The 13,978-nt window shown below is 52.2% G+C and overlaps 1 protein-coding gene across 9 annotated transcripts in view; it reads right to left on the bottom strand.

Moving 5' to 3' along the window:
- The window catches only part of MAP4K4 (mitogen-activated protein kinase kinase kinase kinase 4), a 133,980-nt gene that overhangs the window by 59,393 nt on the left and 60,609 nt on the right, over positions 1 to 13,978 (bottom strand). The window lies entirely within an intron of this gene.

Raw genomic sequence — 13,978 nt, 5'->3', positions numbered from 1 at the left:
GCAAACCAGCACCTCCACAATTGCCAGCAGCAAGAAGGTGGCAGCCACAAAGCAAGTAGCTCTGACCTCCAGGAGACAAAGTCCTGCCAGTACCATTAGGACAAGTCCCAGGTCAGGCACATGGACAAGTCCCCCAGCCCTACGTTGTGGGTACCCGGCGCCCCAAGCATCAGCACAGCAACCAAGTGCCTAAAATCAGACAAAATGAACCCAGGCTTTGGCCATTAGTAACAGCAACCATTTGCTTAAGTGCCAGCTAACAGGCGCTGGAAGATTTCAAGGTTTATCATCGACTCTGGCTTTTGAAACCAAATCAGCTGGTCGGTGGAAGAACTTCATAGCATGTTGCTGATCCTTCAGCTATCCGCATTCCCCAAGTCTTCCAGGCTTTAATTAAGCGAACCCTCCTCATTAAAATATTGCAAGGGCTGCGTTTTTTCTTTCCAAATATTTAAAACTCCGCGTGCAGCACTAACAAAGCCCTGCATTTTGTCCGAAAATGAGCGCTGAGGAAAGCCCTAAAAGCAGAATTACTGGGTTTTCTTTGCAGCCCACCAAGCCAGCTGTAGGGCGTGAAATACTTCACCGAGCCCGTGCTATGAAGAAAAAGATTCAACACTTCTTTCTTGAAGAAGTCTGTCTGAGATACACCTGCCAGATAAAACACCATCTAATAGACAGCCTCGCATCCCCAAACACCTAACGTCACACACCGGATGGGGAGCTCATACCCACGTATAAGGGCTGTCGTACGTGCCGCCTTTAACATAGGCTCTGGTTTACACCCACAAAAGGAAAACTTCAAATTTGGGGCTACGGGTACAGCCTCCAAAAAACTCCCTTGTAAGCAAGGACCGGTGTGAGATCATGAGCCGACTTATTCAACACAAGGTTTCTTTTGTGAGCCAGCCAAAATATGTAAATTACACGGGGCTAAAACGAATCGCCCGATCTGTACGTGTGTCTTACAAGCAGGCTTGAATGACATGGTGAGAACACGCAAGCCCTTGCAAGTCTTAATTTTCGGGTAATCTTTGCCCGAAGGTTGAACGCCTCAGCTCCCCCAGGCCGGCGTTAGTCACCGCTCAGGTAACCCATGGCCTCCTCCTCTGCCCGACATGGCGACAGGGCCGGCCATGACAAATGACAGCGGTGGGCCGAGGATCAGGCCTGGCCAAGCAGCTTTTCCCCTCACAGGAGGAGAGGAAGAGCTGCCAGGAGAAAATGGAGCTGTGTGAGGGGCCCCAAGAGGCTGTGAGGGGATAATGGAGGCTGGGAAACCCGCCTGAGGCAACAGCGGTGAAAAAGGCCCTGCAGCAAGGCTGGGTCAGCACCGGGAGGGGAAGGCTGTGAGGGGATGAGGTGATCAGCGAACACAGAGCAATAAAAGCATGGAGATAGGTGACTGGGCCTCAAGAGTCCAACATGAGGCCACCAAGATGATCAAGGGACCGGAGCATAGCTCCTATGAGACATGCTGAGAGAGCCAGGGCTGCTCAGTCTGGAGGAGGCTGCGGGGGATCTCATCGATGGGATGTGTGCGTTAGATTGTGCGTCTAAAACAAATTCGCCCTCAAAAACACAGCTTTTTTTTTTTTTTTTCAAAATGGAAATCCATTACAGAACGATTATATCTGACTGACAAGATGATGATGATGACTGGGTAATTATTAGCTCCAATCACTCAAATTAAAATCTACCAGCAGACACACAAACGACTCGATTCACAGCGAACGTTTCCCTCAGCACACAGGAGGTCCTTCCTGAACCAAGACAGGAGACAGACAACCTCTATCAGCAGCGAATAAAGGCGACTGCTGACAGGAGGAATTGAATTTGGGGACGTCTATGAGGGGCACGTGTCCTTTCACGCTGGTGCCAAACCCTCCCGGAGGACCGGTGACAACGGGGGCTGCCACCAAAAGGCTTCTCCTTCATATTGGGATGGGACTGCAGGGTAGGGAGGTACATCCACGGCAGTGCACGCCCTGTAAGAAAGCTCTTCATGAAAAGGCTCGCTGAGGTTTGGATTTCCTCCGGTAGGTCCATGCTGACTTACGCACGGCGTTTAAAACCGCCCCGCGCTGCCAAAGCGCTGTAAGGGCCGTGCACTGCAGTGTACGAGTAAGTGTGGTTGGCACCGCGCCACGACGTCCAAAAATCATTTTCATGCAGCTGCCAGCAGAAGGGAACTATATTCCTGGAGCAGATGTTTTTGTCGTCGGGGCTGCCAAGCACGCCTGGAAACCTCACAGCTGAGCGGTGCTGCGGGAGTGAATTGACAATGAACAGAGCCACGAGATGCTCGTGGCCATCTATCAGACGGGGCGTCACGGCCCCCTCTCTCCCTTCCTCCCCCTCTTGAGCCAGGAAGCTGCTGATAGCCGGTTGATTATTTACCTGCCTGAGAAGAAAACTCCTTCTAGCTCCACTGGGATGAATAAAAGCAATAAATGCTGGCAGAAAATATTACCCCCCAGATGTTTACCCTTAGCCAGGCAGGTGACAAAGAGACCATGATTAACAGCCAAGAAAATAGGACTGGAGCAAACATAAATGGCCATAATATTACAGTGCAGGTTTGTTTCTGCTGCTGGGCTGCGAACAGGCTTGTGGTTATTAAACAGTATTTCACCTCAGAAAGCAGAGCCGCTATGGCATCTCTCTCCCTGTTTAAAAACAAACATCCTCGATCCCAGCACAAGGCTCGCTCTTGAGCTGAGACCCTGGCAGCCCCAGCTTACAGAGGAAAGCTGCATGGCTGGAGTTGAAGGACAACAGCCCCCGTCCCAGCAGAGCTGCTTCCCGGGCGGGCTGCTTCACGCCCTCGTTTTCCAGCACTCGCAGCCTTCAGACGAAGTCACACCAGCTTGGTCCTCCTCCTCGTCGCCACTGCTGAAAAGTGACACTCAACAGCTTGGCTGTAAAGTAACGTGTTTCACTGAAATCCTCCTGTGCAGGAACGATGTGACCTCCCTCGGAGGGGCTGACGTTTCAGTGTCCTCAGCCTCCAGTGGCCACGACGTCTCCTGTGCCAAGCCTGAGGGCATCTGCATGGGAGCCACGCTCACGGCTAGTGTCTGGAGCAGCGCCTTACTCCAGGATGAATTCAGAAGTTGCATATTTAAAAAAAAAAAAGACACAAAACCCAACAGACGGCCTCTCTTGTCTGAATAAATAAAGAGCCTCCTTCTCAGGGACTTTTCCTTTAAAACAAAAGTAACGCTATCACCACAGGGTCTCCTGGGAAGATGATTCATACGCAGGAAAAGGACTGTAATTCTACGCTCGGGGCACTCACCCGAACAGATATTACAACTTTTTACTATGCTGGTCCCGTAACATGACGAAGTGACAGGCTGAAAAATCTTGCCTCAATCGCACTGATTTGAGGGCGAACAAAGAGCAATTAGCCCAGCCAAAGAGCTGGGGGCGGGGAGGGGGGGCCCATTTACATCTGAACGAGGAAACCTGGCTGGTGTGCAGAGCTTCGAAATCCAGGAGGATGTGCTTTAAGGCAGCGGATTTGCTCAGAGCGGAGCTGCCTGACAATGAAGCCATGCACAAAGGGGACAGAGCACAGCAACCGTGCCAGCTCCAGCTCCGCCACCAAGGAGCGGAGCCGCCGGTCGGTTTGGAAGCCTCGCTAAGCGTAGCGGAAGAAGAAGAAATCCCACACACAGCAGTCAGAGCCCTGCAATCGCCGGAGAAAGGCAGCTAAGTGAAAGACCATGTGTCGGGGAGGTCAGCTTCTGCCAGACTACAGGCATCCAAACAAAGCCCGGCACGGCTGGAGGCTCCTCTCCTGCGGTTCCCCGAAGCGCCGTCCCCGCAACAGGCTGGAGCAAAAACCCCAAAGCCCAGTCGAAAGGGAAAGCCTCACAGAAAGCCTTGGTGAACTTGGCGAAGCTTTGCCTTTCCCAGTTTGCTAACAACTGGCACCTCGCTCAGAAAAGCCTTCATCAGAGCGAGGGGCAGAGGTGCAGAACAGGGAAAGGCCGAGCAGGGAGCCTGTTAGAAAGTCAGCCAAATGTCTCATCTTAGAAAGTGGAGTTTAAAGGTTGTGGGCGCTTTGGTTTTCGTTTTGCTTTTCTCATTTGCAAAGCTTTGTCCCCAGATCAGCTCCATCTGCAGCCTGCAAGCCTTGGAAAGTTTCTGCCAGAGCGATGAGGAGCGCACAGCCAGCATTTGGCTTTCAGTCGCAGCCATCGTGTGCTCCAAGGCTCACACGCCGCGGAGAAAAATCGAAGAAATTCGGAACTCTCTCTGGGCAAACGCTAAGCCTCAGATCCGAGGCACGAGAAATGACGACAGCGCATGTGTACGGCTTCAATAAAAGCCGGGCGCTGTGGAAACAGGGACGTTGCCTCTTTTCATGACCTATAAAACTTCCGCACTGAAAGCAGGCTCGGCTGAGGGCAACTCTCCAACTTACTGGCAAACATCTTCAAAGCGAGACACCCAGCTAAGGTTGTCTCTCATACAACACAGCCCTTATTCCCTCATCCCTTTGGTTCGTTGCCGGATGCTTTTCACCAGCAGCTGTACCTGGCTGCAGCACGGACAGCAAGGCACCAGTGGCAAGCCAGTTTTCACCACCTGTGTACAGCACATTTCTGTGGTGCTGGCCTTTGGGGTGAGCACATGCCACACTGACAACCCCTGTGGCGTGTCTTCTTCCCTTTGGGGAGGTGTAGGACACGGCAAAGCTGTTCCTCTGCTGTTACCCTCCCCATAGGTAGGCTCCCACAGGGCCAGGTAAGGCCCTATTTTACCATTCATGCTGTAAAGATGATAAAAAACAAGGATCAAAAGGGAAAAACTAATGATGAAACAAGTTTCTCTGAATGGAAGATGGAAAAAACACTCAACACCACTCAACACCAGGAAGCTGCTACGAGCATTAGCTCGGAGGTCAGCGCTGTGCTGCTGCCTATGAGCCTCCAGAAGAAACTTCTGGCTCCTGACATCAGGCAAATCAGTTCCTCCCTCGGAAGCCCTCTAGTGATGGCCCAGAGCACAGCAGTCCCACAGGCACCCGGCGCAACAAGGAGAAAATTTAGCCAAGGATTTGGACATGGCTATGTTCGGAGTAGCTATTTAAGCAAGTGGTAGATGGGGATTTTGTGACTGGTTATGCACTAGACCTCCAATACCAAAGAGGCAGCCATCCATCATGAGTGGCTGGTAACTAAGACATGGAAAAAAATGTAGAAAACTCGCAAAAATGTAGGCTTGATACTGTCATGATTATTTTTTTCAATCTCAAATGACTTTTTGCTTTATTGTGCCTTAGCAATTGGCACAATCTCTGCTGTCTCCTATACAGCTCCTGAACACTCTTGACTTTCTACAGCCATGCTCATCCCCACGTATTATTGAGTTGCAGAGAAGACCTGCAGAAAAAAATGCATCTTCGGTTTATTTTCTAAGAAAAACGATTAAATGGCAGCGAGTGTTAGCCCCCCTCCAGATCCAGCCCAGCCTCGGGGCTTGCGGCTGCATCAGGTCTTTCCGTGTGACCGTGTGATGCTGTGCCTAAACCCAGGGATTTATATCCTTCTGCTTTATCAACCAGCTGCACGACATTAGACTGTAACACAACCGGGGGGGCTGTTTTTTCCATCTCAGAGCAGCGAATCGTTAGATGCATCGTATGCTGGGCACTGCTTCCCACAGCACAGCCTGCTGCACCTCAGGACCACTTCGCTGTCAAAGAAAGCCGTGATTTAAGTGGGACCTAAGTAATACCTGGGGGAAGCCGGAGCAATATCCAGTGCCTTAGGAATGGCACTACACAGGGCAGGGCTCCCTGCTCTGACTTTATCCCGCACGCTGGAATTCAGCATCGCAATGTACATTATGGAAATGGTCCAGAACAAGAAGTGAAGTAATTTCTGAGGCGAGCAAGCCGACTAAAAATAGCCTGCTGCACAGTGGGAAGGAGCGGAGCAGGGGGGAGCCCTGCAGAAGGGCTTGGCTCTTCGCTCCTAAGCCCACAGGTGTGGAGCACGAGGAACAAGCCCTCAGCGACCACCCCAGGTGGCTGAGGAGGATGCAAGCAGGTCCTGGAGAAGGCATCACGGCCAGCTTGCCTTCTGGTCATCACAAAGCCATCGCTGTGCAGGTAGGGGCTCCCACGTGGCCCCGTGGCTGTAGTGGGGTCCTGAGCAGCCAGCTGTAGGTGGCTCGAGCAGGGGGTCGGACTGGGTGACCTCCAGGGATCCCTACCAGCCTCAGCCACCCTGGGGCTGCATGAAAGCCACGCTTTTCTTAGAAAACAAACTCTTCCTCCTGTCTTCCCTGCGAGCAGGAGAAATCCCTTCATGAACTTACCGGGGTGTTTGTTTGTTTAGGTTTGTGTGCACGGGCTGGGGAATGAGTTTGCAATTTAGATGCCGATTCCTCCATTTTCACAAGAACAGCACGAACGGCAGCGTGCTAGCAATTTGTGTTGGAAATCAAGGCCAGGGACACCTCCCCGATGGTTTTAACCAGAACCGAGGAGCAGCAGCAGCAGCTCTGAATGAGGAACCAGCTTTACCCTCAGGGGCTTCAACTGGAGTGGAGACTTCTCCGACGATGTAGCCCTCTAAGATCCGTACAGGTCAGCACAACTCAACCGTTTTGTAATGGACTCAAGGCTTCATAAAGCCTTTACATTGAAACAAATCGCTTCCATGTGTCAGAGAGGTTAAAAGAATGAAAAATTCAGAGTGCAAACGGCTAACGGACATAAAAACGGGTTTCTCCCACAGACTAGAAGAGAGGAAACCCAAGTCAACGCTGGAGAAAAAGCGACGGGGGTAAAATATGCAGGAGGCAAATCAAACCCTCCGTGCTGGTGCTGCCTGTGCCTCACAGTTTCCAAAGCAGTGAATCACCAAAGCCTCGCTGCCTGCAGCCGCGGTCGGCCGGGAGGACAGGTTAGTGCAGGGGGAGCCAAGCAAGCAGCCAGCAGCCGGGCTGCCTGCCCTCCCTTTTGCCTGTGGTCTGTTTTCCCAATTAAATTTCCATTTGGTAAAGCATTCCGCAGGAGAAAGCCATTTTCAGGAATCACACCCACTCCCCTGCCTTGCTCTCGCAGGCACATCCACGGCGCTTTGCCAGGCCAGGAGCAGTTATCTGAAGGCACGGGGGCTGCCGCGTTGACGCGGGGATTTCCACGCAGTTCTTACCAGCTCGTGTGAAGCGAGGAGCAAACGCTAAAGCTCAGTTCAGGAAGAAAGAGCTGCGGTGGAAAATGCAGGAGAAACACCTCATACAGCCACCAACACGAAAAAAAAAATATTAAAGTTCGTTTCTGGGACTGACCTCGCCACTTGGCAGAGAGAAAGGCATCCTGAAGGCCTTGGGCACCAGGGGAGGAAATGCCTCCCTCTCAGGCACAAGCAGGGTGTTAATCGTGCTCACAAGTCAGCTCGGAGTGCAACGAGCTCCCACGTCCTTGCACATTAACACTTTCTGCCACCAGCTCGAGGTTTAGGAGCTGTTTCTTTTTGTCTTAAGACCGTATTTTAGCCAACGACTCCCCGCGCAATCACTCACAAAAGGAGCGCTGTCGAGGGACTCCGAGCAAACATTTCTCTCTCATTAAACATCAGAGCACGACACTGCCATTTTATATTTATATACACGTTAAAAACGGAGCAGAACTGAAAGGGGGGGATGGCACAGGATAACCACACGATTTGCAGACCCATAAACTAAAGACAGAAGCAGAGGGAGATTTTTAAACGCTTCCAAGCCTAGCTGCAGCGCTCACTGGAAAGCCAAGCGCCGAAACTTTCTCTTTAAGGGCGAAAAGAAAAAGAAAGTTATCTACCTCCTGCTCCTGATTTACTACAGACCAGTGGCCAGCCGGCTGATGGACAGTGGCCACGGTCTGCCCGCCATCCCCAGCAGCGAGGCTGTAAATCCCAGCCTCTCTCCTCCCCGCGCCGCCTGCCAATTTTCCCATAGCTTGTCAGGGCTTCATATCTTTGGAATTTCTCCCTCATTAGGCTCGGCCAAAGCCGGCCAGCGGATCCAGACGGCGTTTGGTGGAGAAGAAGGCAGGAGGCACAGGCGCTATCGCCGAGAAGCTTCATTTCCTTAGGAAGTCGAGATAAAACTGGGGAATGTCACAGGAGCAACAGGAGGAGCCCCCGGGCAGGTGGGGTTTATGAAACTACAATTAAACACAGTCGAGAAAGATTACGTTTGGAGCAGATATCTCCCCTTTAACATAAACACCAAATTAATTCTCGGCTCTTTGATCCGAAAGCCAAACTTTGAAGCGCGCCCCTGAGAGGCAGGAGCTCGGGCTGGCCCTGTGCTCTCCCGCCCGCCGGTGCAGGAGGCAGGAACCTGCCACAGAGCCCGGCTGCAGCCCAGATCCTTGCGAAAGTTAAAGCCGAGTGCTCTGTCACAAGCCTCGCTGTGTGTTTTTTTTCCTGTCCAGACTGACAAGAGCACACATGTTCCCGCCATGTATTGACAGCGCTGCCTTGTTTCCCCGGAGCAGACAACGCGCCTGATTCACCGGGGGTAAATGGAGCTGCGCCGTGTGCCTGACAAAGTATACAAAGCGCAGCCCCCTGCTTTTTGCTGTTATCTGCACACCAAACATTTCTGCTTCCCGTCACAAGCTGAGTCTCCCCAGGCAGCTCTCGCAAGCAAAGGCAGCGCCAAAACGCCGGCGTCGAGGCCGCCTCCAGCAGCGGGACTCGAGCGGGCTGCTGCTCACATTCGTGTCAGTGCAGGGCTGACCTGTAGGTCAAATATCGTGGCTGGGAAACCATCCCATACTACCAGTGATCCTTTCCCATGGCTGGTATCAGGTCCTGGGCTTTCCTCGTACAGATGCGAGCCCCTTCCAAGCACGTGGAAGTCACGTTTCAGTCAGGGACTCCCCTGGCAATGCTAGCAGCGGGTCTCCAGATGGCTGCAGGTACCACGGGGGGAAAAGATGCACGGCCTTTCTGTTAAATGCATGAGTACTGGCTGCTTGGATCGATGGACAGTCCCCGAAAGCTGGCCTTGAAGCACCTGGCCTGCTGACTAAAAGGATGGCACAACCTCTGCAGCCCACCCAGACAACTCACCCTTTGCTCCCAAGCGCGTCAGGGCAGTGGCAGCGTCAGACCAAAGGAGAGGAGTTTTTAAGGAAGAAGCCCAGACTTGTCCAAAGAGCTCAGGACGTGCAGAAAGCCTTAGCACATACCTGTGCTCCCACCCGTCTGCCACTGGAAGTCAGCTGCAGCCTCCACAGCATTTTGCGTTGCGCTCCAGGTGGGTAACCACACGCTCAGTGGCAGGCTTCAGCTAAGGAGAGCATCCTGACCACCATCAGTTTGTGCTACAGCAAGGTGCTACCTGGTTCTCCTACAGCCAGGCAGGCAACATTTTAAAGCTGCCTCCCTGAAACAAGGAGATCCTTCTCCAAGGATCTTGGAGTCATGGCCAAGTCCCCTTGGTAAGGCCATGAGTTCAGTTAGGTCATACGTGCGACGTAAATTTAGGGGGCAGGATGAAATCATTTCCTGCTAGACAGGATGAAGCCTTTCAGACCTGGCATAAGCAGGAGGAGATGAGGAGAAGGCAGAGACTGCACAGCTTTCTTTGCACCTCCGTAACACAGCGATCCACCACCAGCCAGGGCTTTCTGCCTCACCTCTAACCACGCGTGGAGCTCCCCACTCAGCCTCCCTCTCGCAGCAGCACCAAGCCTGACGTCCTCCCTTTCCCCAGCAAGCTCCTCCAGCCTGACAGCCTCGCCAACCACCCCAGGACTTGGATGAACACGGTTTAAAAGTTTGCCCTTTGCACAAAGCAGTGCCAGCAATGCTCCAGGAAAGTTTCTTGGGTCAGGTCCAAAAATATTCCCTGCAGCTCCAAAAAGACTGCCCCACTGGCTGTAAGCCTCAGCTCTTCTCAACCCTTTCCCAGACCAGGTATTACAGCTCAAGGGATCGTTCTGCTTAGCTCTGTAATGGTAAGTTCCCAGCAGCTTTTTTTTTATTTTTTTTTTTCAACTTAATTCCTAGAAGAAACCAGAGTTCAATCAGCTTCAGGAGATATTGCACAGCCGCACCTCACGCCTGGGGGACAAGCAAGCAGGGTGCTAGCCCTCCCCATGGGAACCATCTGGGTTTTCAGGTGAGACAAAGATCAAGATCCATCGACCATCTTTTGTCCTTTTCATTAAAAAAAAAAAAACAAAACAAAACATGTAAGAGGGTAAACTTTTGATGGCTATTATTTTTGTTTTTTTCTTCTTTCTTTCATCTTTACGCAGCTGTAGGCTTTCTGCAGACCGCTGTTGGGATGCTTTACGGGCACCGGGTAAGATCATTTATGCTGCCAGGGTTTATAACACCATACGGACCATCAGATACAGGCACCCAACGACTTGCCTCCTCCACCAGCAGGCTGCAGTGAATAATCCCAGTCACCTTTCCTGCCGAGGTGCAGGAGATGTGCCGGGTTTCTGTGCAGGACCAGAGCTTTTGGGTTGGGGTTGGTCATTTTTCTGCCTATGGAAAGGGCAAGACAGGCGAGCTCTAGGAGCGATGCAGCCTCCTTCACAAACCAGCGGGACACAGCTCCCGGTTGTTTATTTGGCATAATTTTACCCAGACTAGACTGGACAAGCCAGGAAACACTGGGCACAGGAGCTGAGAGATGCTGCTATTAAGAAGGCACGCGGAAAACTCTCCCGGAGGATGCCAAGAGTGTGTGTGGGAAGAGGTAGGAGGAAGAAGCGGCAGCAGCAGGGGTTACAACAAACGGAGAAGCAGAGGTTGTGGTTTTTTTTCCCCTCAAAATCAGCTACCAAAGATTTCCAAGCAGAAAAGCACCTCTGGAAGTGGGACACAGGGCTGACAGTGGAAACAACAGCCCAGCTGCACAGAAAGCCTCCCAAAGAGTTAAAGAAAGCCGAGCCGTGTGTTCGGGGCGTGAGGCAAGTTACCAAGCTCAGATGCGCGCCAATCTGCCAAGTAAGCTTCGCGAAGGTTTTAAATGTTGGTTTTGTGTTGTGTTTTTTTTTTGTTTTTTTTTTTGCTTCACGAGAAAATGGATTCTTCTAAGCGAAGGGCGGCTGCCAAATCTCACAGCATACTCGTGTTGCAACTGATAGCATCAGTCACGGCTCGCTTGGCATCCCGCAGCGCGCACAGCAGCGTGCAGCAGGCAGCTCGTGGAGATCCAGCAGCACGGTCACCGAGAGCCTTTTGGGAAAGGGGTCAGCACTGACTCAAGGCAGACTCTTCCAAAACAGTGCCCCATAAGGAGCAGAGACACTTGCATAGGAAGATTGAAGCCAGACTGCAGGAATCTCTCGAACGAGGCCTCCCCCAGCGCACACGCGCAGCCCGGGAGGCAGCCTCCAGATGTGCATTTGGGAGAATCCTTCCCAAAGTGTGTATATGCTGATAGCTCGTGGCGTTCCCCTTTTAAGGCCATTGAGCTCGCTCCGGCGACAGAGCAGCTCGTGATTGATGAACGCTGCTGTTTTGTTGTTATTTGCTCCGTGCTCCAGTGACATTTTTTCACCCCTCCGCGTGCTCCAGCTTCACCCTCGGAAAGCGAAAACACGACCTACACGCATGCCATGCAGGAAGAAGGCTTGTAGGGCTTTCAATCTTCCCCGTCTTTTATGGCTGGATCTATAGGTGTGTGGATCTCTTGAGATCTACATGACCTTGCAGAGCTTTCCTTGATTTGTTTGGAGAGAAGTGGAAGAAACGGCCAAGCTGCACGCCGACACCCCGCGTCGTTCCAGGCAGCAGCGCTGACTAGTCGTAATACATTCAAAGATGGAGCTGATATCTTCAGCCCACCTCCTCTTTTCTCATCCTTACCACCATTCTTCTCGAAATTAAAAGCTGAAGAGCAAACCACAAGAAAAGCTGGGGCGGATGAAGAGCGCTTCCAAAGCGCCGCGTTGGGTTTGAGCTGTAATGTTTCTTCCAACGTTGCTAGTTGGAGGTTACGCTACCTCATTTTCTTCGTGCCAACCAAAACTTTTCAAGGGAAGCCTTTGCTTCGACTTGGACATTCCTCCCGTTTGGAGGAATCAAAGCTTCGCAGCCCAGAGCTGATGTAACCCGGGTGATCCTGAGCAACGCAGGAATTGCAGAATTGGGCCTCGAAAACTGAAAACCTGGGGCGTGCCCCTGCAGCGTGCCAACACATTAGGCTTTCTAATTTTTTAAGCGCTTGGCAAAGCGAGCACTGGATCAGAGGTAGCTGAAAAGAAAGCAAGTCTTGTGTGTTCTCCACGCAGGTGAGACAAAACAATCAGATAGCATCCCCCGCACCACTCTGTCCCAAATCCTCTCCTCCTACCATCCCTGGTAAGTTGCCGTGAGCTACAAGGATGATAGAGCTGCTTTAAACGTTGCCTGCCAGCAGCAGGAGATGCTCAGGGAGGCATCCCCTGAGGAAACCAAGCCACGGCTTGATCGTGAGGCCATCTTTGGCAGCAACATCAATTGGAGCTGTCCCTGAGCCCTCTCTCATCTGCCACCAGGGAAGTGGTGCACACAACTGTGCCATTCGTGCCTGGTGCTAAGAAGCAGGGCTGGCTTAGAGCGACTTGGAAGAATTTACACCACACTTTTGGCCTCGTCAGGCTCGTTACTTTGAACCAAAACCACATGAGCTCCGCTGGTAGGAACGACGACACTTTTTAAGCTGCGTGGGGCTGACATCTCCCGACTCCTCCCCTCTGACTGCCCTCATCCCCTAAAAAAGCCCTGAGCCCGTGAGATAGGAGCTAGACGCTGCCAACACACAGCTTGCAAAACCGGCCAGCGAACTGCAGAGGGTTTCAAACCATGAGCTCAGCCACACCACGCGCAGCGTTTTTCAATTGTTTTCCTTGTGCTGCGCAACCCCTCCATCACAACTGGTTGTGATTAACCCGGGCTATTGGAAACAGAGGGGCGCGTGCAGCGCAGCCCAGCTCAACGCTGCGGAAGGAGCCTGCGCCGTGCTTCGAATGCTGCACGAGTGGCAACGTCTGCTGTGCAAAGAGCTTTCGCTTCGTGTCAACGCACCTTCCTTCTTCCCTGCTCTGTCCACACGTTATCTGCTGCAAGAGAGCGCGGCCTCTTCATGAGGGCTGCCTTTGGAAACCTGCAGCTGGAGGTTGCTTCTTATCAGCCCATCTAACGCAGCCAGGACGCCCGGCTCTTGGCAGACACAGCGGCTCAGGTTAGGGCTCGGCCCTCACAGCGCCCATCGATCACAGGGAGATTGGGAGATAGGACTCGAGTCCTTCCAGTTAACCTACCCCCACCTCCTTGTTTTCCTCCCTGGTCGCCTCTTGCACCTCGGCCACTCGCCCCGCAGCTTGTCTCCAAGCCCATTTTCACTCGCCGAGGCCCCTGCACACGCCAGCAGCACAGAAAACATTTTGCAGCAATATCCTCGTAGGATTTTCTGCTTAACATGAGCAGCTTGCCAAAGACCCCCTGCCCTGTGCAATGCTTGCACATTAACATAATTTTTCCCCTAAGGCCTGGAGAAGATGGAGGAGCTTAGAAAGGGAAGGCGCTGGGTTTGGAGACGCACAACGTCTCCACGGCACTGCAACACCAGCCAGGAGCTACAGATATCCCACGAGGGGATCTCGTTCGATTTTAAGGCTGAAGCTGCTGTGTTAATTGGGGATGCAACCCTGTAAAACAGAACTGGAACCAACGGGGAAAACTCCAGCTTTTCTGAGCTGTTTTGAAGACTTAATTTAAGCTGTTTGCTTTCTGAGAAGCACAAACTACGAGGCTTCAAGTATGGGCATATATTTTCTATTTCTCTGGCTGGGTTAATTTCCCGTCTTTCTCATCTAAAGCTCCACAGTAAATCCCCCTGGGTCAGCTACAACTACTACTTTACACTGCTGAGTTCTGCCAGCAATCTGCTCATCGTTCCTGCAGATGTTTCTGCTTTCGGGCTTCTGGGAACTTTATTGGACCCATTTCCTTTGAAT

The sequence above is a fragment of the Aythya fuligula genome, chromosome 1, assembly GCF_009819795.1.
Source record: "Aythya fuligula isolate bAytFul2 chromosome 1, bAytFul2.pri, whole genome shotgun sequence".
Lineage (NCBI taxonomy): Eukaryota > Metazoa > Chordata > Aves > Anseriformes > Anatidae > Aythya > Aythya fuligula.
Note: the sequence above shows the minus strand (reverse complement) of the source record. Positions and strands in the feature narration are given on the sequence as shown.